Below are 22,060 nucleotides of genomic sequence, written 5' to 3' on the forward strand. Positions count from 1 at the left end.
TACAAACAAAGGTCACACATCTGATAACAATCCAATCCAAAGCAAATAAGTCACATGGCTTTAAAATAAACTCACATCAAATAAAGTAACATTCAACAATTCATTTCAAATATAATATTGCACAAGAACATTGACTCTCAAAATACCAGCAAATAAGAAACAGAAATTCACCCTCGACGATTACAACAAATCATTACTAGACTGTAATCAATAAAAATAACAACCAAGTCACAAGACCTAAAAGACCACAGCACCTAAAAGATCGTGTAAAAAGACTGAGCTGAGCAACCAAGTCACACAGCTTATAAAATTACAAAATGCACTTGCCTAACTGGTCAGTTATGTTTGCCTTAACATCAACTTGCATTAACAGTAAGACTAATCCAACAATCCAAATTCAAACTATTATTATTACTACTACTATTACTACTGTTAGAATTTGTTTGCTGCCTTTCATGTCAAGAAGAAATATCACAGCAGTTCACAAACAACAACAACAACAACAAATTTATTAAATTTGTGAGGTCCATGCCTTTACACAAAATACCATAAAACATTATTAAAAGATAAACAAAAAGATTATAAAAGTAAGCTAAAATTCATGCCATGCTGTCCCAGCAAGGAAACTACCCAATAAACCCCACCATTCAGGGAAGAAGATACAACAACAGGTTAGGAGAGCAATGGGAGGGACCTCACCGTTTCATCCAGGAACCATACCCTAGTTTTCATAGCCTTCACCACAAAGACCGCTACCACGTGAGAAATCCGTGGATCAGCGTCCACCAGTAAAAACTTTACTTGGTCCTCAGAGTTGACTATTGATTTGGGAATAGTTTGTAACATCGCATCCCTGAAGGCCGAATAGATGGGACAATACAACATGTAATGTATGAGATCCTCTTTGGTTCTCATATAACAAGGACATATCCGCTGCTCTACTGGGATTTTTGCATATCTGCCTGACAGATAGGCCGTAGGAATGGTTTGAAAACGGGCCATAGTAAAGGCTCTCCGAAGAGTGGGATTGGTGATATTCGCCAAGTAATTGGCGCAGATTTTGACTGCTTTCAGTCGGGGAAACCAGTGGGAGGACCCTGGGATCTGTATTTTTGTGGTATCTAACAGAGCGTCTCTCTCCAGGATCCATTTCCGGAGTTTGTCCGGGCTCCACCGTTTGAGGATATTAAACTCCGGTAGGGTGTATCTAACCAGGATCTCAGATAAGTTTTGGCGCCAAGTGGTGTTCTTTTGAAAAGATACAAAGGCTTGTTTGGCCAATAAGGTGTTTGAAGTGTTTGCAAGGTTGATGTAAAATCGTAGGAATCTCAAGTGGGCCCTGGCAGACACAGAGGGTAAACCAACCTCCACCCTCAAGAAAGCTGCTGGGGTTCCTTGAGGAAGGCCTAGAATCCTCTTGAGATAGTAGTTTTGCAAAATTTCAAGCCGTTCCAACAGCCTCTGGTTCCACCCCCAGAGTTCTATCCCATATAACATCTGGGGAATAGCTTTCCCAACAAAAGCTCTTAATGCCGGGATCACCAATTGTCCTCCCCTGGTATGGAAGAAACTAAGCAAAACACCAATTGTTCTTCGTGTTAGGATGGTTACAGCCTTAAAGTGGGCTAGCCAGCTAGATGTAGCCTGGAATGTAACACCCAGATATTTAAAAAAAGGGCACTGTTCAATCACATGTTCATCTAAAGACCATCTAAAGGTGTGGCGAGCTCTAGTGAACACCACAATTTTTGTTTTGTCATGGTTTATCTTTAGTGAATTATGGGAACAGTAGGCTGCGATCCCCTCCAGCATGCTGCGTAAGCCTCTTCGGGTGAGTGCCATTAAAACCATGTCATCGGCATATAGCAAAATATTCAGGCGTTTACCTTCAAGGGCTGGAGCCGATGACTTGTACTTTGCCATGTACTGAACAATGTCGTTTATATAAAAGTTAAAAAGAAATGGGGCTAGCAGGCATCCCTGTTTGACCCCTTTCCCCAATGGCAGCGGGTCCGTAAGAGTTCCCGATGACCCAGTTCTGATTTTGACTGTAATGTCTGTATGTAACTCTCTGAGAATTTTTAAAAGTCGTCTGTCAATGTCCGTTTCATATAATTTTTTCCATAGTCTATCTCTACAGATTGAGTCGAAGGCAGATGTCAAGTCAACGAAGGCCACAAAGAGTCTGCTCTTATACGCTTTTGCATATTTAGCTACCAGGGTCTGTAGTACCATGCAGTGACCTATCGTATTGTGGCCCTTTCTAAATCCTGCCTGTTCCAGGTTGAACAGGTTAGAATGGTCCGCCCAATCTACCAGCTTGTTTAATAAGTACCGGGTATAAAGTTTGTATGCGATGTCCAGAAGGCTTATAGGGCGGTAGTTTGCTGGATCTTGAATGTCTCCCTTCTTATAGATAGGGACTACCACACTTAGTTTCCAGTTTGCTGGGATTTTACATGTGTTGTTTATTGCCGTAAAAAGTTTGGCCAAAAAGATGGCCCACCATTGGGCATTTGATTTAAAAACCTCAGGGGGGATCATGTCCTCACCAGGAGCTTTGCCATTTTTTAAAGTTTTAATTAGCTGTAGGCACTCTGATTCCGTAACAGGATCCCAACTAGCTAGATGCTCATTCTTCAATGGGAGGAACGGACTCAAATTAGCAGTATTTGAGAGTGTGTATAGCTTGAGAAAGTGTTGATACCACACATCGGATGGAATACTGCTGTTTACAATTTTTCCTTTGGATGAGACTCCCTGTGCTACTATTGCCCAGAATTTTCTATCGTCTCGCGATTTAATCGCCTTATCAAGTGCCTCCCATTGTTCCTTCCTGTAAAGGGATTTCTTGAGTTTTAAGGTGTTTTTATAGTGAGAGCGCCATCTGTGGAAATTTACCATAGATGACAAAGTCCTCTCCTGTTTTACCTTATTTTGTTGTTTCCTAAGCAGGGATCTTAGCTTCCGGCAGTCTTTGTCAAACCAGACCCCCGATTTGTTATGTTGTTTGGGAGGCCTGGTGTTTATAAGAAATGGGAAAAGGGACTCTGAGACCCGCTGATATAGTGAAAAAGGATCAAAGTTAGGTAAAGGACACTGGTCTCTCAGAACCAATAAATCTGGAGAGTGCAGGTGTTGATTGATTTTAAGCTCCAGCTCGCTGTTCCATTTACGCCTGCGTGGGGCCGGTGCTTGAGGAGGGGCTGCACAATGTAGATGTTGTAATCCCCCTGATTCGAGGGGAGTTAGTGATATTGCTCTAGGAAGATGGTCGCTCTCAGTTCTGTTAAAAGTGCTGAGACCCTGTGCCCTCTCCAAAATTGTTGGAGAGACCAGGATATGGTCAATCACACTTGCACCACGAGGGCCGATAAAAGAGAAGAAACCTCCTGACCTATCCATGTAAGTACCATGCAGGTTGTACAAATTATGCTTAAAAGCAATCTCCAGTAATGTAATACCTGCCTTATTCAAGACCTTTTCATCAGAACTCCAAGGGATAAACCAGTCTGCCTCTGGTAAAAACTGCTACCCGTAAATAACAGCTACCCGTAAATAAAATATCTAGTAAAATAAACTACTTTACAACTTCCACAATTAAAACATGTCCATTAAAACAGTGTAACAGTTAACAAACAAAGCGGGAGACAGAATAGTGGAACGGTTGAGCTGTGAGGGACCCAAATTGAGTTCAACTCCCTGCAATGCAGGAATCACAGCTAAAGATTCAAGTCAGGAGAGAAGGAAATAAGCAGGTGTGTCTTTAAGGGCCGGTGGAATGCCAATACTGATGAGGCTTTTTGCATTTCAGCTGGGAGGGCATTCCACAGCAATGGTGCCACCAATGAAAGAGCCCGCCTCTCTGTTACCAAGTCATCATCAGGCTGTGGCAAAACGAACTGGGTGCCAGGTGGGTGTCCAAATAGACATCAAAATGAAATTGATTATAAGATAGAATTGAGTGTTTTTGCCTGGCTGGAATGTGTCCCTGAACTCTGATAATAATTCTGGCTTGAGACTGGGTTGGAGGAGGAGAGAGAACACAGGGACATAGGAAGCTATAGTGGAAATGCTAAGACAATTGTATTTCGAGGAGTTAGGTGGCATGTCCCTTTCCCTTTAACATCCGCAGTTTGAGGTCTGCTGGATTCTTGTGTTTCACACACCTGTCGGGAGTTTCTTGGGCTCTTCTGTGTTGCAGGTGCTGACTGGATGCCCGGCTGCAGGTAGTGGGAGACTCTCAGCCGCTCTGTATTAATTCCATCTCAGGGTCCTGGGCTAATCATGAGTAATGCCAGGTGCACTTGATTACATCAAGGCAGGCTATAAAAGCCATAGGTGGGAGGGGCCCAGAGAGCTTCTACCCAGATCAAAGGACCTGATGCTGGGAGACTGGTGGTCGGGGTCTTTCTCCTGCTGCTCTATCTAGGGCTCCGGGCAGCTGAAGGGGAGATTGGGTAGCCCCTGTCGGGTATGTTTTATTTTATGCTTTGCATGCCTGCTGTTTATTTGTTAATAAAACTGTTTTGGTTCCCCTTCCACCTCCTCATTCCTTTTGTCCTGACATTCTTGGAAAGAACTGTTATATTTGGTAGCAGAGAAGCTGTCTGTGATGGCCTGGGAATCGGATTCAGAGGCTGAACCTGAGGAATCCCAGCCTGCACAGGAGTCCCCACCTCCAGGACCAGCTGAGCCGGGGCTGGGGCTTGAGCCTGAAGGGCCCTCACCTGTGCTGGATCCTCAGGAGCAGACACCAGCTGAATCTGCTCTGGCTCCTGAGGTGATGGAGGACCCATTGCCTGCAGGTGCTCCACTCTCAGCCCTGTCAGGGGAAGGTGAGGTTGCCTCTGGGTCCGGTAACCCTCCAGCCTCTCCTGGGCTGCAGAGGCTCAGGGCAGAGAGGCGGAGGGAACTAAGTTCTCACAGGAGGAGTGCTTGCCTCCAGGCCAGGAGAGGCGAGTCACCTGTGGACCAGGGCCGCCCTATGCCTCAGAGGAGATAAAAGCCAGCCAGCCCAGTCCCAGGTTGTGGGAGCAACATCGTAGGTAACCTGTTCCTGCCAGCACCCTGTCCTGCTCTTCTGCCAGAGTTCCTGACCACTCCTGACTCCTTGCCTTGGACCTCGCTTCAGCCTTGACGGACAGCCTCCATACCACACCCTCGGACTGGACTCGGACCATGCCGCACGGTAACCCCCCGGGACCAGCACACTGTCCAACTAGCTTGGCATTCTCCGCACTGACTGGCAGTGGTCCTCCATGGTTTTAGGCAAGAGACATTTCCAGTCCTGCCCGGAGATTTTGGGGATTGAACCTGGGACCTTCTGCATGCAGAACAGATCCTCTGCCATGCAAGTATGGCCCTTCTCAAAGGAAAATAGGAAGGTGCCTTCTCCAGGCTCAGACTGTTAGTCCATCTAACTCAATATTGCCTGCACTGACTGGCAGCAGCTCTCCAGGGTTTCAGACCAGAGGTCTTCCGCACTCCTAACTAGAGATTGAAACTGGGAACCTTCTGCATGCAAAGCAGGTGCTCTGATACGGAACTATGGCCATGTGTGAGTGCATGCAGAAAGTAGCCTAGTGTACAAAACAAAACAAGGGTGTCGAGCTGACAATGGGGTGAAGGAAATGCGTCCAGGGAATGGGGTGCTAATGGAGTCTTGGATCCCACCATGCCGGCAGAAGCTCGCTCCATTTTTTGCCTTTGCATCTCAATGTTGTTTACCCTCCAGCGTCAAGTTATGGCGGTGGAGATTGCCAAGTTTTGGTGGTGGGAATGCAGCTTGCAAACCTGCCAGGAGGCACCTTTAGAGGAGAGAGTAAAAAGACACTTTTGCTGGGAGCGTGGGAAGTGTTCCTGCCAGACTTGTGTGACGAGAACAAGAAAATATATGGAGGGGCTTCATGGTCCCTCTGAGGAGGGCTGCACAGATGATCCTGATCAGGAGCAGTGGGACAGTATAGATTTGGAACAGTGGTTCGCAGAAGGACATAGTTCAGAAGACAAAAGTTGGGAAGAACTGGGTGGTGAACAGCTAGAAGAACCGGGAGAGACTCTGGTTCACTGGAAAGTGTCTAGCTGATCAGTCCAAGGTCACGGAGATTAGATAAGGTAGCTGCACAGAAGGCACAGTGGTTGCAAGATCAAGTTGCAAGACAGGGAAGAGGCGAGGGTGAATCGAGGGGGGGAGTGGGTGGAAACCTTAATTGGGAGCACCTTTACTCCGAGAATGGACTCTTTGTTCTTTCTCTTCGATCATTAAAATCTCTTTAAATGCTAAGAGACTACAGTGGTACCTCTGGTTAAGTACTTAATTCATTCCGGAGGTCCGTACTTAACCTGAAACTGTTCTTAACCTGAAGCACCACTTTAGCTAATGGGGCCTCCTGCTGCTGCCGCGCCACCGGAGCCCGATTTCTGTTCTTATCCTGAAGCAAAGTTCTTAACCTGAAGCACTATTTCTGGGTTAGCGGAGTGTGTAACCTGAAGCGTATGTAACCCGAGGTACCACTGTATTTTTGCTTTGTTCTGCTTATCCACGGCCAAAGGGAGGGAGGCCGCCGTTTCCCTGAAGCCTGGCACTCTGACACTTTGAGACACAAACCGTGCTTGCCATTAAGACACCTTGTCACCTTGCTTGCGGGACCAAGGGCTGAGCCAGAGTCAGGATCGAGCTCAGTCATCGAGCTCTGTATTGTCTACACTGGCTGGCAACAGCTCTCCAAGGTTTCAAGCAGGGATCTTCTGCTTGAAGATTGATCCTGAGACCTTCTGTATGTACAACAAATGCTCCACCACTGGACTACGAGTCAGGTCTGACAAAGATGGAGCTCACAGGTGTACGACTCACAGTCGGTCTTTGAAGCCAAAGCTTCCAAAACCTTCAGGCGACATCACCACCCACTTTTCGTCTGACAGACAGTCTCCTGGTTTTCCAAACTGTTGGAAGCAGAAGTCAGCAAGGCAGTCCTGTGGTGCAATGGGTCTGTACATCTGGTTGTGAACAAGAAGGTTGGTGGTTCAAGGTGGGCAGAGTTCCTGCATTGTAGGGGTTGGAATAGATGACCTTTGGTATCCCTTCCAACTCTGATTCTATTATCTGGTTGCCAGACCTCCAAGGGGAATTTTTCAAGTGAGTTTTAGCCACAGCTGCCGTGTTTAATATAGTCCAGAATGACAGAATAAACCCCATATGGCACCATTAGTGTGATAAACAGGAAATAGACCGCACAAAATGTTCCTTCGGATACACTTGTTCTCTGTCGCCCATATTTGAGGATTAAAGTGTTTGTGTTTGCATGTGTGCGTGTGGCTTTCATCTCCAGGGGATGGCTGCATTGTTCACTCTGCCATAATCCCAAATGAGCAAAGGAATCATAGGGCTAGAGGTGGAATGTGAGGTCCCAACCAAAGAAGAATGGCAACTTAAACTGATTGGAATATGTGCAGCTTGCGGATAACATACAGAATAAGAGAACAAGAAAAACATTCGTTTGAAGATTATTGGAAAATGTTGGTTGAATATATGGGGGGGAATTGTGTACACTTGAAAATGTTAGCAGCATTAAGATAATGCGTCTCCTCCCCCCCCCCCTTCAACCTGGACACTGAGGTCCCGCTCCGAAGGCCTTCTGGCGGTTCCCTCACTGCGAGAAGTGAGGTTACAGGGAACCAGGCAGAGGGCCTTCTTGGTAGTGGCACCCGCCCTGTGGAACGCCTTCCCATCAGATGTCAAGGAAATAAAGAACTATCTGACTTTTAGAAGACATCTTAAGGTAGCCCTGTTTAGTGAAGTTTTTAATGTTTGATGTTTGATGTTTTTAATATTCTGTTGGGAGCCACCCAAAGAGGCTGGGGAAACACAGCCAGATGCGCGGGGTATAAATTATTATTATTTTTTATTTATTTCAGCAGTGTAAATAAGTTTTATAGATGTAATAATGGAATATTGAATGGTTTAGATTATATAAAATATGCAGAAATGTATACTATGTAAAGTGAACCATGGAAAGAGAATAATAATAATAATAATAATAATAATAATAATAATAATTTATTATTTATACCCCGCCCATCTGGCTAGGCTTCCCCAGCCACTCTGGGCGGCTTCCAACAAAATACCCTAATACATCAAACATTAAAAGCTGCCTTCATGGAAGTCACTGATATTTTAAGATTGTATAAATGAATATTCTAAATTGTAAAATAGAATATATATCCTTGTCTTCTTGTGATGTCACAGCAGCTCAGCCAGTCACTGCCCAAGACTTTGCCACCACCCATATTTCTTAAAGTCATCCCGCTTTCTAATTCCCTTCTTCTCCCAGACAATCCCAAACACAGACTTGTTTGCTCTCAAGCCTTCCTTTCTCACCTCCTACACTCAAAGTATGTGATGCTGGCATTCTTTTTTTTTTTTTAAGTCGTCAGCGGCCAGATCTAATTTTATTTTCACTATTCTATTTTTTCACACACAGAGAGAGAGCAGCTGTGACTTGGAAGAGGATGATTTAAGTGAGAAGGTGAGCTAAAAACAACAGCAACCCACACCAAGCGAACCTAAAGCTGTTGAAGGGAAGTGGCGAAGATGAGCTCTTTAAGGTCACCATGTTCCCAGGAAATTATCTCATCCTGTATTAAACACTATTGTCCAACCTTTTCAAACCCAGTGCCCTCCGGACTATTGTGTTTTATGTATTGCATTGGGAGGTGGGAGGCGCTGTGGGTTAAACCACAGAGCCTAGAACTTTCCGATCAGAAGGTCGGCGGTTCGAATCCCCGCGACGGAGTGAGCTCCCGTTTCTCGGTCCCTGCTCCTGCCAACCTAGCAGTTTGAAAGCACGTCAAAGTGCAAGTAGATAAATAGGTACCACTCTGGCAGGGAGGTAAACGGCGTTTCCGTGTGCTGCTCTGGTTCACCAGAAGCGGCTTAGTCCTGCTGGCCACATGACTCGGAAGCTGTACACTGGCTCCCTCGGCCAATAAAGCGAGATGAGCGCCGCAACCCCAGAGTCGGCCATGACTGGACCTAATGGTCAGGGGTCCCTTTACCTTTACCTTTATGTATTGCATTTATAACTCACCTTTTTCTTCAGGGAGCAAAAGGTGGTGTACAGGGTGCTCCCCTTCATCTTTCAATCGTTACAACAACCCTGTGAGGTAGGCTAGGCTAAGAGTCAGTGACTGGCCCAAGGTGAGCTTCATGGCTGAGTGAGGTTTTTGAACCCTGGTCTCCTGGGTCCTAGTCTGACCCTCTAACCGCTACACCACACCAGCTAGGAATGGATGAATATCCTATGTCCAAATGCACCCCTCTTGTGCACAGATCTGAGATTTTTTATTTTTATTTTGAGTTTCACAGGAAAAATTGTGCGGATCTTCATATCCATTCCCCCTCATACGATGTTACGGTTTTCCGGGAGGGGCAAACTCACCATAATCTCTATATTCAGTAAAGAGCTAAACTTTGAGCAAGCTCATAAATTTCATGAAGTAAGAAAAAAGTTTGGTTAATTAAAAGCAAGCCAAGCACTGTTGCTGCGTTCAGTTTTGGACCACAAGCCCAAGTAGCATCACACAGCTAGCTGCAGATTAAGCCAAGCCCAGTGCCAGATTTACGTATAAGCTAAACAAGCTATAGCTTAGGGCTCCACTCTCTTGGGGGGCCCCAAAAAAATTAAAGGGGGGAAAACTGGATGTACATTTCCAAAATATAAGATAAAAACACAAATAAAATAAAACCTACCTACAGCAACAGTGTTTTGTGTTGTGTAGGCTCCTATGATGTAAGTAATGGCCCCCGCCTGCTAGCCTGCTCCCTAAAATATCGCTGGTTTGCTCATTTCTGTATATAGGGTGTCTACATTCTGCATGTGCAAATGGCTTTAGATACCTATTAGGTCCATAAATGACCATATAGCATATATTCAACACACAAAAACAGGGACAATTTGTTGTTGACAAAGAACAGCTGGACATGTAAAGGGTCCCATTGCCTTCAGTAGCTTGGGGACTGGGCAGACAGAGGTTGTCAGGGTGATGGGGGGTGTGAGAGAGGTGTGCTGGGAGATCCGTCTTCTAGCAGGCTGGACTCCAGGGCTGCACTGCCATGAGGAACAAGTATCTCTTGAGATGACCATGCTGTAAGATTTGTATTCTCTTCATCTAGATACAGTCGTAAAAATGTGAATAAATCATATTTCTTAGCTGAAGGCAGCCCTGTTTAGGGAAGCTTTTAATGTTTGATGCATTACGGCATTTTAATATTTTGTTGGAAGCCGCCCAGAGTGGCTAGGGAAGCCCAGCCAGATGGGCGGGGTATAAATAATAAATTATTATTATTATTATTAGCTACGGCAGTTTTCAATACAGATCCTGGGTGAGCACCTGGAAATCTCCTGGAATCTTGCTGCAACTCGACAGAGAGTGGAGGGTTGGCATGCCACCTTTGTGACAATCTGCACTGTTTGCATTTCCCCGAAGCTATTTGAACCCTAGTAGAAGGCATTCTTACACACCGTTTGCCCTCAGATGTATTTTCTGTATGCACTTTGCACTAATATACGTGTCTTTGTACACATCCTTTGGTTTCAGAAAAGCATTGCAAAATTCAGAGGGTGCTTTTTGACTGACCAGAACGTTTCTTTGAACTCTGAGGAGTGCTTCTTGCCTGCCTGGGTGGAGAATAGAGAAGGTATGTTGCGAGTACAGTGGTACCTCGGGTTACAGACGCTTCAGGTTACAGACACTTCAGGTTACAGACTCCACTAACCCAGAAATAGTACCTCAGGTTAAGAACTTTGCTTCAGGATGAGAACAGAAATCGTGTGGAGGCGGTGGGAGGCCCCATTAGCTAAAGTGGTACCTCAGGTTAAGAACAGTTTCAGGTTAAGAACGGACCTCCAGAACGAATTAAGTTTTTAACCCGAGGTACCACTGTATTTGTAGAAACTAGCCTACTGTAGAAAAGTCAAACTTGCCTGTGTTCCTCTGCCCCCACAAAACGTTGCCCACAAAAGGAGCGTAGTCTTGGGGCTGGAAAAAGTTTCCCTGCTTCTGTGCAAGACTAAAAGATCTGTTATTGCCTCCCACGCCAGCTTGATATTGATTCTCACCCAGCCTGAGCAATACCCATCTTGGAGAGATCAGATCTGATGGCAGGGATTCAACCTCGGCTGTGCACCTTCGCTCGGAGATCTGTTCTTGAAGGTGAAATGTAACGTTGACATGATTCACCTCAGAGTTTCTTTTTCCTCTCCCGTGAAATATAGGTTTGTGTTTTTTTCTAGAAGAGGGGGGGAGAGGTGGAATAAAAAATTCATGGCAACGCATGTTGTCAAACGGCTGCTGTCAACAGCAGCTGCTATTGCAAGAAGATTGATGCCACCGCTTCCCGGAGCTTATCCTGGTCTCTTTGCGTGACTGGAATCCATAGAGTGCCTAGGCCATGACAGCCTAGACCAGAGCGGGAAGTGGCTGCATAATAATGTAGGAAGAGTCAGGTGACCCAGGCCAGTGGCCCAACTGGTCCAGCATCCTGTTCTCACAGTGGCCAACCAGATCCCTATGGGAAACTCAGAAGCAGGACTCGAGTTCAAAAGCAGCATTGCCGTACCAGCGAAAGAAGAGTGGCAGATGAAGATGATGGACTTTGCAGAACTGGCGAAGCTGACAGGAAAAATCCGAAACCAGCATGATCAAGAATTCCAAAAGGACTGGAGTAAATTTATACGATATCTGAAACATTACCGTAAGCCATCACTGGCAGGGTTATCTTGTAATGAGAAGTTTTCTACCTTTCTATGTCTGTTTGTTTTTAGGGACGCAGGTGGCGCTGTGGGTTAAACCACAGAGCCTAGGACTTGCCGATCAGAAGGTCGGCGGTTCAGGCTTCCGGGGTGGCGCCATCGGTAATGGCGGATTCCCTCTGATCTGGAGGGACCAGCTCCATGGGAAACGGGTCTTTCCCGCTACAGCGAAGCGGGGACCCTTTCAAAAATCACAGGCGGATGAAGACTGTGACCATGGGACTCGGCGGGCACCTTTAGCGCTCCCCCAACCCGCAAAGGAACCCACTAACGGGCTCCGGAGTGAAGAGGGGGAAGTGGCGCGGTGCTGAGAGTCAACTGCTTCTTCCGTGGAGCGAAGCCGCACAGCCGTTGCCGGAGAGCGCTGCCTTTTTCCTGGGACAATTTGGCTTCTAAAACAATCACCCGTGAGTACTTAAATTTCGGACAATTGGACTCTAAATTAGGACTTGCGTGCAGAAAGGAAAATTGGACTTAAAAGTTTATTTCAATTTGGCACTGAAACGGGAAGGTCTAAACAGGAAGTCAGCCTTCCGTTTCTTTGTAGATAGATTAAAGCAAAGACATGGCAAACTAGAGCTCAGAAAATCGCTTGTAAAGGACTAACTTTCATCATTTAAGATTGTTGAACCCCCTTCGGAAGCAGGAGAAGAGGGGGGATTTTTTCTGAACTGTTTAAACCTGCAGAAGTGAGTGTAAAGTAAAGTAACTTTCCACCGTCTTGATCCTGGAGCGGGGTGTCAGGACTGACGTTTTTTGAAGCTCATTGACCAGAGACAAACGTTTTTGACAGATAGCTAAAAGAAGAGAAACATAGTGATTCCATTGTTCCCCTTTGCATTTTAAAGGAACAAATATTGACAAAATATCTGAAAAAGGAAACTTTGTTGTTAGATTTGTCTTTAAAAGAAAAGAACAAATAGAAGTTTTCCCCCTAGAGGGAGACTGTGAAACTGTAACTAATTCTGAATCGGGGAGCTCTGCAGCTGCAACAGATTACGATCGTGGGAATAGACTTCTGACCTTGCAGGACAATGTATTCAGAAGCTCTGCTGTGTGCTCTCTGTAAAACAAGTGCCCTACTGGAACAGCTACATGAGAAGACGGACTTGATGACTGATGCAATCAAAAATTTTGAACAGGCAGTGGGAAATTATATGGAGCCCACTCAGGAATTAAATCAGGAGTGTGCCCTGACAGAACAGATGAGGGAAGAGGATGTTGCTGAATCTTGGGCGCCAGAGATGGAGGGAGCTGTGGCCCAGCAGGAACATGAGCTTTTGGATTTGACAAATGAACTTGGAAAAAGCCAGATTTGGAAAGATAGTTTGGATTGGTTTGGAAATGGGTTGGATAGACCCCCCTATGCAGGGATGTTTGGACTTTTCAAGTCTGGCAATGGGCCGTGAGATGTTTGGGGTTGTGGGGGCTCTTAATTTTGGAGAGAGTTTGAAACATGTTCTTAAATACCACATGGAGTTTAGTGTGGACTATGGAAAAGGGACTGATTTGTCGAGAAGGGTCAAAAACATTGCTAAGCTGGAGTTCCCACGAGTGAAAGGAGCAGGAGACAAAGGAAAATACAGTTATAAATATGAAGAAGAGCCGCGGAAGGGACATGGAAGGGACTTAAGGGCCTCGGATATAAGATTACCAGGTTAATGCCCTAGATTAATGAGATAAAAAGGACTGACAAAACCCGGGACCAGGAGGAAGAGACGCTGGATGAAGATTGGATTGTTGTTGTTTTTTATTTCTTTTTTTTTATTAGGATTGTTTTATAAAACTGATGAATGTTAGAAAAATGTTGGAACGAAATTATTTGGCTTTAGCAAAAATGTTTAAAGAATTATGTAAGAATATTATGGTTATGAGAAGTTGGTAAAAATAAGATTTAAGTTTTAGGTTTTAAGGTTTTCTATAGTAAGATAAGATTAAAATAGATTAAGGTAATGTAATGACAGAATATTATGAAATATGGAAAGGATTTGCTGCGACAATTAACAACTAGGATACAAAAAAAAAGGAGGAGGAGGAGGTCAAAGAAAGAAGGTAATGACAGTTAAGGATTTGAGAATAATGGATTTGTTTTTAAATGTTTGTGGTATATTTTTGTCTTTTGATTAATTTGTATTGTTTGATGTGGTTTGTTTTTTCTTTCTCTTTTTCTACCTTGTTTTCTTTTGTAATTCTAAAAAATTTTCAATAAATATCATTTTAAAAAAAAACAAAAACAGAAGGTCGGCGGTTCAAATCCCCGCGAAGGGGCAAGCTCCCGTTGCTTGGTCCCAGCTCCTGACAACCTAGCAGTTCAAAAGCACGTCAAAGTGCAAGTAGATAGGACTTCCGGAGGCGGCGCGAAACAGCAATGGCGGTCCTCCTCAGGTTCTGAAGAGGGGCTCCGCGGAAAAGGGTTGTCCGCTGCGGCGTAGCGGTGACCCATCAAGAAAAACCACGGGCAGAGTGAGCCCGTGGCCGTGGGACTCGGCGGGCACCAGAAGCCCCCCCAGAAACGAAGAAGGAATCCCGTAAGGGGCTCCGGAACGTGGAAGGGGGAGCGGTGCTGTGAGTTCATCGCTCTTTCTGCGGAAGCGGAGCCGCGCAGCTGCTGCTGATGAGCGCCGACCTTTCTTCTTGAAACATCAGATTCTAAACAACATACCCGTGAGTAGGGATTATAAAAATTCCGGGACTAAAGTTTTAAATTCGGCTGAAAACGGGAGACGAGAAACAGGAAGTCCATCTTCCGATTTTGCTTACAAGATCAAAGCAAAGATTTTGACAAGCGGGAAGCGTTTTAAAAGGGACTGTAAAAAGTTGGGACTATCGTGCATTAACTGAATTGGCTTTTAAGGAGAGAAACAAAGGAATTGTTTTAAACTTATTGGGATTTAATTGGGACTTTCCTCTTGTTTGTGGATTACAAAGGTTTAAGAAACCCGATCTCTGGGCTGCCAGATGCAAGAGAACTGTCAAATTGCAGAAACTGTAACTTAAACTGAAAAGTGCTACTTTTGAGTGCTACCAACTGGATACAAGCAGGGAAACTGTTTCTTGCATCCTTATTTAAGACTTTGTTTAATTTAGAGAGAGCTCTACATTTTAAAGAAGGTATGAAGAACTCTTTTTAAACTATATGAGATTGCAGGGACTTTAATGGTGGAAAAAGTTTCTTCTTTCTCTGGAACTACAGTGATACTCCCCCTAGAGGATTTTGGAGATATAATTGTTTGAGAACTACACTTTATTTTGACTCTCTGTCGTTTGACTGTTTACACTCTGGAACTGTCGTTCCCATGGGACAGTAGATAATTTGACCTTGACACATAGGCAGGTGTGGAATGAGTGGCTCAGGGAGAACAAGAGCAGCCAAAACGAAAGCAAAGCAAACAGTACAATTAGTTCAAACAACTTTGACTTCCCAATCACGCAGATCATCTGTCCCAGCTGTGCTGGGAGCACAGGAGGGGGGAGTTGGGCAGCCAGTAACAGAAGATATGGCATCAGGAGGATCTGAAACAGTTTTAAAACAAATATTGGATCAACTGGCAATTCTAAATCAAAAGGTGGATGATCAATCAACAAAAATTGACCAAGCTACATCCTCGATTAGTAAATTGACTGACCAGGTTGCCCAGCACACACAAGCAATTGGGAATCTACAAGGAGCAACGGTAGAAAATCGGAAACTGGCTGAGGAAGCCAGTCAAAAAGCAGAGGAAGCTTATAAGAAGGTTGAGGAGATTAAGGTAGAAGTGAAGCCACTGCATAAACAGATTGGTGAACAACAGGCCTACCTGTCTATGGTTGAATTGAAAAATAGGGAAAATAATCTCAGACTGAGAGCCATTCCAGAACTTGAACAAGAAGATTTGATTGGCTATTTGACATCAGAATTCTCAAAGTTCTGGGGCATAGTAGAAGACAAGGACTTTAAAATTACAACTGCATTTAGATTGGGAAGAGTGGTAAGGAAGGACAGAGCCAGAGATTGTTTGATCATTCTGAGATCTAAGGAGGAGAGAGACAAGATATTAGGCCTCCATTTCAGAAAATCACTTGTTATTCAAGACAAGAGAGCAGAAATTTACAGAGACATCCCGAAACAACTTTTGGATCTTAGAGCTACTTATAAAGAGTTAGCAAAATTACTGAGAGACAACACAATTCCTTACAGGTGGGAGTTTCCTCAAGGACTATCTTTTAACTTCAAAGGAAAGAAGGTTAAAATTAAAACAGCAGAAGACCATCAAAAGTTCCTGAACGATCACGGAGAAGACCTCCAAAAGGGGGCAGTAGCATCTTGGCCACCACCACTACCTGGAGCTGGACCAACGCCTGGACCCTCGGGGATAGAGGAAAAGGAAGATACGTCACTATAGGACCAACAAATTAATCCAGGATGTCTCTGCAGCTACTTAGTTGGAATATAAATGGCGGGAATTCCCCGGAAAAAAGAAGAAGAATCTTTCATATTTTGAAAAAAGAACAATTGGACATTATATGCTTGCAAGAAACCCATGTGACTAGGCTCCACAGGAAAGTGCTAATTAATAAAAGACTAGGCCAGGAATTTATTTCATCGGATAGAGTCAAGAAAAGAGGAGTGGTCATCTATGCAAAGGAGAGCCTGTCCCCAAAATTCTTATTTAAAGACGAGCAAGGAAGAATCTTGGCGATTGAAATACAGACACAAGGAGAAAAATTTCTGATATTAGGAATATATGCACCAAATGAAGGGAAATCAGAATTTTATAAGAAGCTGCATGAGACGATGCTGGACTACATGGACTACACTAACATCATTATGATGGGAGACATGAATGGGGTAGTATCTACAAATATGGATAAGTCACAAAATCAAAACTTAACAAAAGATGGCAGACTACCTAAAACTTTTTTTGAATTAACTGACAATATGGATTTGATTGATATATGGAGGACAAAGAACCCCCTGGGTAAAGAAGGAACTTTCTTTTCTGAGGCCCATTTGTCATGGACAAGAATCGACCAAATATGGACAACTAGAGGGCTGGCACCGAGGACTAGAAAAGTGGAAATCTGCCCAAAAACTTGCTCCGACCATAATGCCTTGAAAGTGGAACTGAGACTTACCCCAATCGGCTCCTTCAGATGGAAAATGAACGACACCCTATTAAGAGATCAGGAGATTGTGAAGAAGGCCCAAAAAACTTTGAAAGACTATTTTGAAATAAATTTGAACACCATGGTGGAAAAGAGAACAATCTGGGACGCAAGTAAGGCAGTTATGAGAGGGTTTCTGATACAACAGAATACGATTAAGAAAAGACTCTGGAATGAAAAAAAGGACAAAATCCTAGAGAAGATAAGAGAAGGAGAGAAAAAATTGAGAACAAAACCAAAGTCGAAAGAGGTGCTGAGAGAAATTAAATTCCACCAAGCACAATATTCGAAATTGATAAATCAAGAGATTGAACGGAAAATTAAACAAATGAAGCAAAAATCATTTGAATCAGCGAATAAATGTGGAAAACTGCTAGCATGGCAGTTGAAAAAGAGACAAAAACTGAACACAGTCACCAACCTAGAGATTGAAGGGAGAAATGTCCAGAAACCAGAAGAAATTAGAAAGTGCTTCCAGAGATATTTTAAAGAACTTTATACACAGGGGCCACAGGAAGAGACTGAGATAGACCAATTTTTAAAAATTAATGGACTATCAAAATTAACACAGGAAAAAAGAACAATCCTGAATTGTAAAATAACACAACAGGAAATTGAGGGTGCCATTCAGAATATGCAATTAGGCAAATCTCCAGGCCCAGATGGACTTACCTCCAAATACTATAAGACATTAAAAGACTATTTGATACAACCACTAATGGAGGTTTGTAATCAGATTATGGAGGGGAAGAAGGCACCGGAAACATGGAAAGAAGCATTCATCACATTGATACCTAAACTGGAAACTGAAAAGACTCAACTTAAGAACTACCGTCCCATCTCACTCCTAAATGTGGATTACAAAATTTTCGCTGATATTCTGGCAAGTAGACTTAAAAAAGTACTTAATGAAGTAATTCACAAGGACCAGGCAGGCTTTCTCCCAGGGAGACATTTGTTTGATAACACTAGGAACATTATTGATATTTTGGAACTTTTACAAACTAATATCAATACGAAAGCTGTGTTAATTTTTATCGATGCGGAGAAGGCCTTTGATAACATTTCCTGGATGTTTATGAAGAGAAATTTGGAAGGGATGGGAGTGGGACGGGGGTTTGAAAATGGAATAGAAGCAATTTATTCAGAGCAAAAAGCTAAATTGATAGTGAACAATGTGGTGACAGATGAGTTCAAAATTGAAAAAGGGACACGACAGGGGTGCCCACTATCCCCTCTTTTATTTATTTTAGTCCTGGAGGTGCTTTTGAACATGATTAGGGAGGACCGGCTGGTGCAAGGAATACAGGTCGGAGTGAAACAATATAAACTAAAAGCTTTTGCAGATGACTTGGTTTTAACATTACAGGAGCCAGAATCTAGTACAAAAAAAGTTCTAGAACTGATTCATGAGTTTGGTCGGGTGGCGGGCTTTAAGTTGAACAAGCAAAAAACCAAGGTCTTGGCAAAAAAATTGACATCTTCAGAAACAGATGGGTTTCAAAAAGAGACAGAATTAAGTGTGGTTAAAAAAGTGAAATACTTAGGGGTTCATTTGTCTGCTAAAAACTTGAATTTATTTAAAGACAATTATGAAAAATGTTGGTTGGAAATCAAAAAAGATTTGGAAATTTGGTCAAAACTGAAACTTTCCTTGTTGGGTCGAATTGCAGCTATAAAAATGAATGTATTGCCGAAAATGTTATTTTTGTTTCAAACCCTACAGATCGTGGACAGAGTGGAATGTTTTGGAAAGTGGCAGAAGGATATCTCTAAGTTTGTTTGGCAGGGCAAAAAGCCCCGAATAAAGTTTAAAATGCTAACTGATTCGAAAGAAAGAGGGGGGTTTGCCCTGCCAGACTTGAGGTTATATTATGAAGCAGCGGCCTTCTGCTGGATGAAAGATTGGTTGCTTCTTGAGAACACTGATGTCCTAGATCTGGAAGGGTTTGACAATGCTTTTGGTTGGCATGCATATTTGTGGTACGACAAGGTAAAAATTCACAAAATGTTCAAAAACCATATTGTCAGAAGAGCAATATTCATGGTCTGGATAAAATACAAAGACTTATTAGAGGGTAAGACCCCGAGGTGGCTATCACCAGTGGAGGCCAAGGCTCGAAAAAGACTCAATATAGAGGCCAATTGGCCGAAATATTGGGAAATAATTGAAAAAATTGGAGACAATTGGAAGTTGCAGAGCTTTGAAAAATTAAAGAATAGGGTGCAAGACTGGTTTCATTACGCTCAAATTCAAGAGCTTTTTAAATTGGATAAAAAAATAGGATTCCAGGTGGAAAAATCGAAACTAGAGACAGAGTTGTTGGAACCTAGGACTAAGGTACTTTCAAGAATGTATAACTTGCTGCTTAAATGGAACACACAGGATGAGACAGTTAAATCAGCCATGATAAAATGGGCTCAGGATATTGGGTATAACATTATGTTTGAGGACTGGGAAAGGTTATGGACTACCGGAATGAAATTCACGGCATGTAATGCCTTGAAGGAAAACATTATGAAAATGATATATAGGTGGTACATGACCCCAGTCAAGCTTGCTAAGATATATCACCTGTCTGACAATAAATGTTGGAAATGTAAGGAGGTTGAAGGGACATTCTTTCACCTCTGGTGGACCTGCCCAAAAGTGAAGGCCTTCTGGGAAGTGATTTACAATGAGTTAAAAAAGGTATTTAGATATACCTTTCCCAAGAAACCAAAGGCCTTCCTCCTGGGCATTGTAGACCAGAAAGTGTTAAAGAAGGACAAAACCTTTTTTATGTATACAACTACAGCAGCAAGAATCCTAATCGCAAAGTACTGGAAGACACAAGATCTACCCACACTGGAAGAGTGGCAGACGCAATTGATGGACTATATGGAACTGGCAGAAATGACTGGCAGAATCCGAGACTTGGGAGAAGAAACAATGGAAGAGGACTGGAAAAAATTTAAGGATTATTTGCAAAAACATTATAAGCTCTATGAATGTTAAGAATGTGCATGATTTGGAAATTTTAGCTTCAGCAACTAGATTTGATGAACTGGAAATTAAGTTATAAGAAAGACAAGGTAGAAATTTGAAGTAACTTTATTATGTTTATTTTAAGGTATAAGTAATTGGGAAATAGCATTCTGAATTTAGAAACATAATATTTGAAAGATACAATAAGGTATGAAACAAGGTAACAAATTGCTGATGTTTTTATTGTAAAGAACGCAGGGTCCGGAAGATGTGGGGAAGTCCGGTTAGATTGGTAAAAATGGTTTAGAAAGTTGGCTTTTTCTATACTTTTTTTTCTTTTCTATGTTTACTTTTTTCTTTTTTGTATTACATTCCTGACTTTGTATAAGAAAATCTAATAAAAAATATTTATAAAAAACAAAAACAAAGTGCAAGTAGATAAATAGGTACCACTCCGGCGGGAAGGTAAACGGCATTTCCGTGCGCTGCTCTGGTTCGCCAGAAACGGCTTAGTCATGCTGGCCACATGACCCGGAAGCTGTACGCCGGCTCCCTCGGCCAGTAAAGCGAGATGAGCGCCGCAACCCCAGAGTTGTCCGCGACTGGACCTAATGGTAAGGGGTCCCTTTACCTTTATCTGTTTTTTAAAATTTTGAGCTATTTTGTAATGAGTGTAATTAGAATTGCAAAATGTACAAAATGCAATGATATAAAGTGTCATGAGCCCATTTTTTAAATAAATAAATACATATTTTTGCCATTTTGTCACCCCCTAAGTGATGACACCCGGGGCTGCCTGCACCCACCACACCCCCCTTCCTACACCATTGACTTTCCCCACTTGTGATTCCCAGCAATTTAGACACAAACCACCTCTGACAGTGGAAGGAGAACCTAGCCATTGTGGCTAGTAGCCATGGATAACCTTATTCTCCATGGTAGTTTACAATTCAGTTATGGTTTATATGGGAAAGTGGCTTTTCCTTCAAGCCACAGGGTGGAGGCAGAGGGCAACCGGCTTCTCTGAGGGGCAGGGGCCCTTACCCACCCTGGCCCCCCATGGCACCACCTCTGTAATGAAAAGCAGGCATGATGAATGCTCTTTGCTGGAACACAAGTAAAAGAAAGGACATTTCAGAGCCGAATCTTCAGGAGGAAAGAAAAACGAGCTACCAGCTTGTGTAATAAAGACTTTCATTCCCTTAGGTGGCTTTCGAAAAAGGATAAGCGGTAATGAACCTTATCTAGTGTTTAGACAGAGAGCGATCCCCCAACCCTCGGCTCTGAATCAATTTTGCTCAGCCACCCCCCCACCTCCCTGGCTTGGAATGGCAGCTGGCAGCTGGGGAAGGCAAACATATGTCAATTATATTTTATAATGCTGTATAAATCACTCTCCTGGAATACCTATCCCTCCCACCCAGGACACCCAGATGCAAATTGTCAGGTTGCAGCCTAGTTTAGATACAGCCTAAGACTCTTAGCTCACAGTCGTGGGTTCGAGTCCAACGCTGGAGAAAAGATTCCTGCGTTGCAAGGGGTTGAACTAGATGACCCTTGTGTTCGCTGCCAACTCTACGATTCTATAATACTGCTTTAAATGTAATATGCAGATAGGGTCAGAGCTGATGCCCTGGGTGGCGAATTCAACCCCTTTTGGATCGACTGGGTGAATGAGTTCCTAGTGGAACCCTGTGTTATAAGAATTTTAAGGTCTCAAATACAGAATAAATATTCATGAATGCACACATATCTAATTATATGAACCACGTATCTGAAATAGTATGGGAGAGCAATCCTGAAGCCATTTTGACTCTCTCAGTGACCTCAAATATTCCTCTGCAGAAAGGGAGGCAAATGGGGAAAGCCTTCCCAATGTCATTTGCTTGCAAATTCTGTCTTACGGGTGTATTTGTGTATGAATAGTGTGAGCCTGTGACCTGGATTCAGGAACTAAAACATTAACCATCACAAAAGAATGGCCGGACTGCCCAGGTAATGCAATCAGTGACCATTGTCAGGTATCCTGGCAGACAGGATTTCTGCTGTAGACCGCCTCCTTCTGTGATGTATGGATGATGTTGGGGGGGGTGGTCTTGGGCTACAGGGTGGGCAATTTCAAAAGTCTACATAA

The 22,060-nt window shown here is 43.4% G+C and overlaps 1 protein-coding gene across 1 annotated transcript in view; it reads left to right on the top strand.

Moving 5' to 3' along the window:
• FNDC10 (fibronectin type III domain containing 10) overlaps positions 1–8,765 on the top strand; it is a 367,304-nt gene extending 358,539 nt beyond the window's left edge. The window contains exon 2 of the mRNA XM_081016275.1: positions 8,751–8,765. The gene's annotated coding sequence lies outside the window, so the exon portion shown is untranslated. The remainder of the gene's footprint in view (positions 1–8,750) is intronic.
• Positions 8,766–22,060: the final 13,295 nt, after the last annotated feature.

This window comes from Podarcis pityusensis, assembly GCF_964106645.2.
Source record: "Podarcis pityusensis genome assembly, chromosome: 8".
In the NCBI taxonomy this organism is placed as follows: domain Eukaryota; kingdom Metazoa; phylum Chordata; class Lepidosauria; order Squamata; family Lacertidae; genus Podarcis; species Podarcis pityusensis.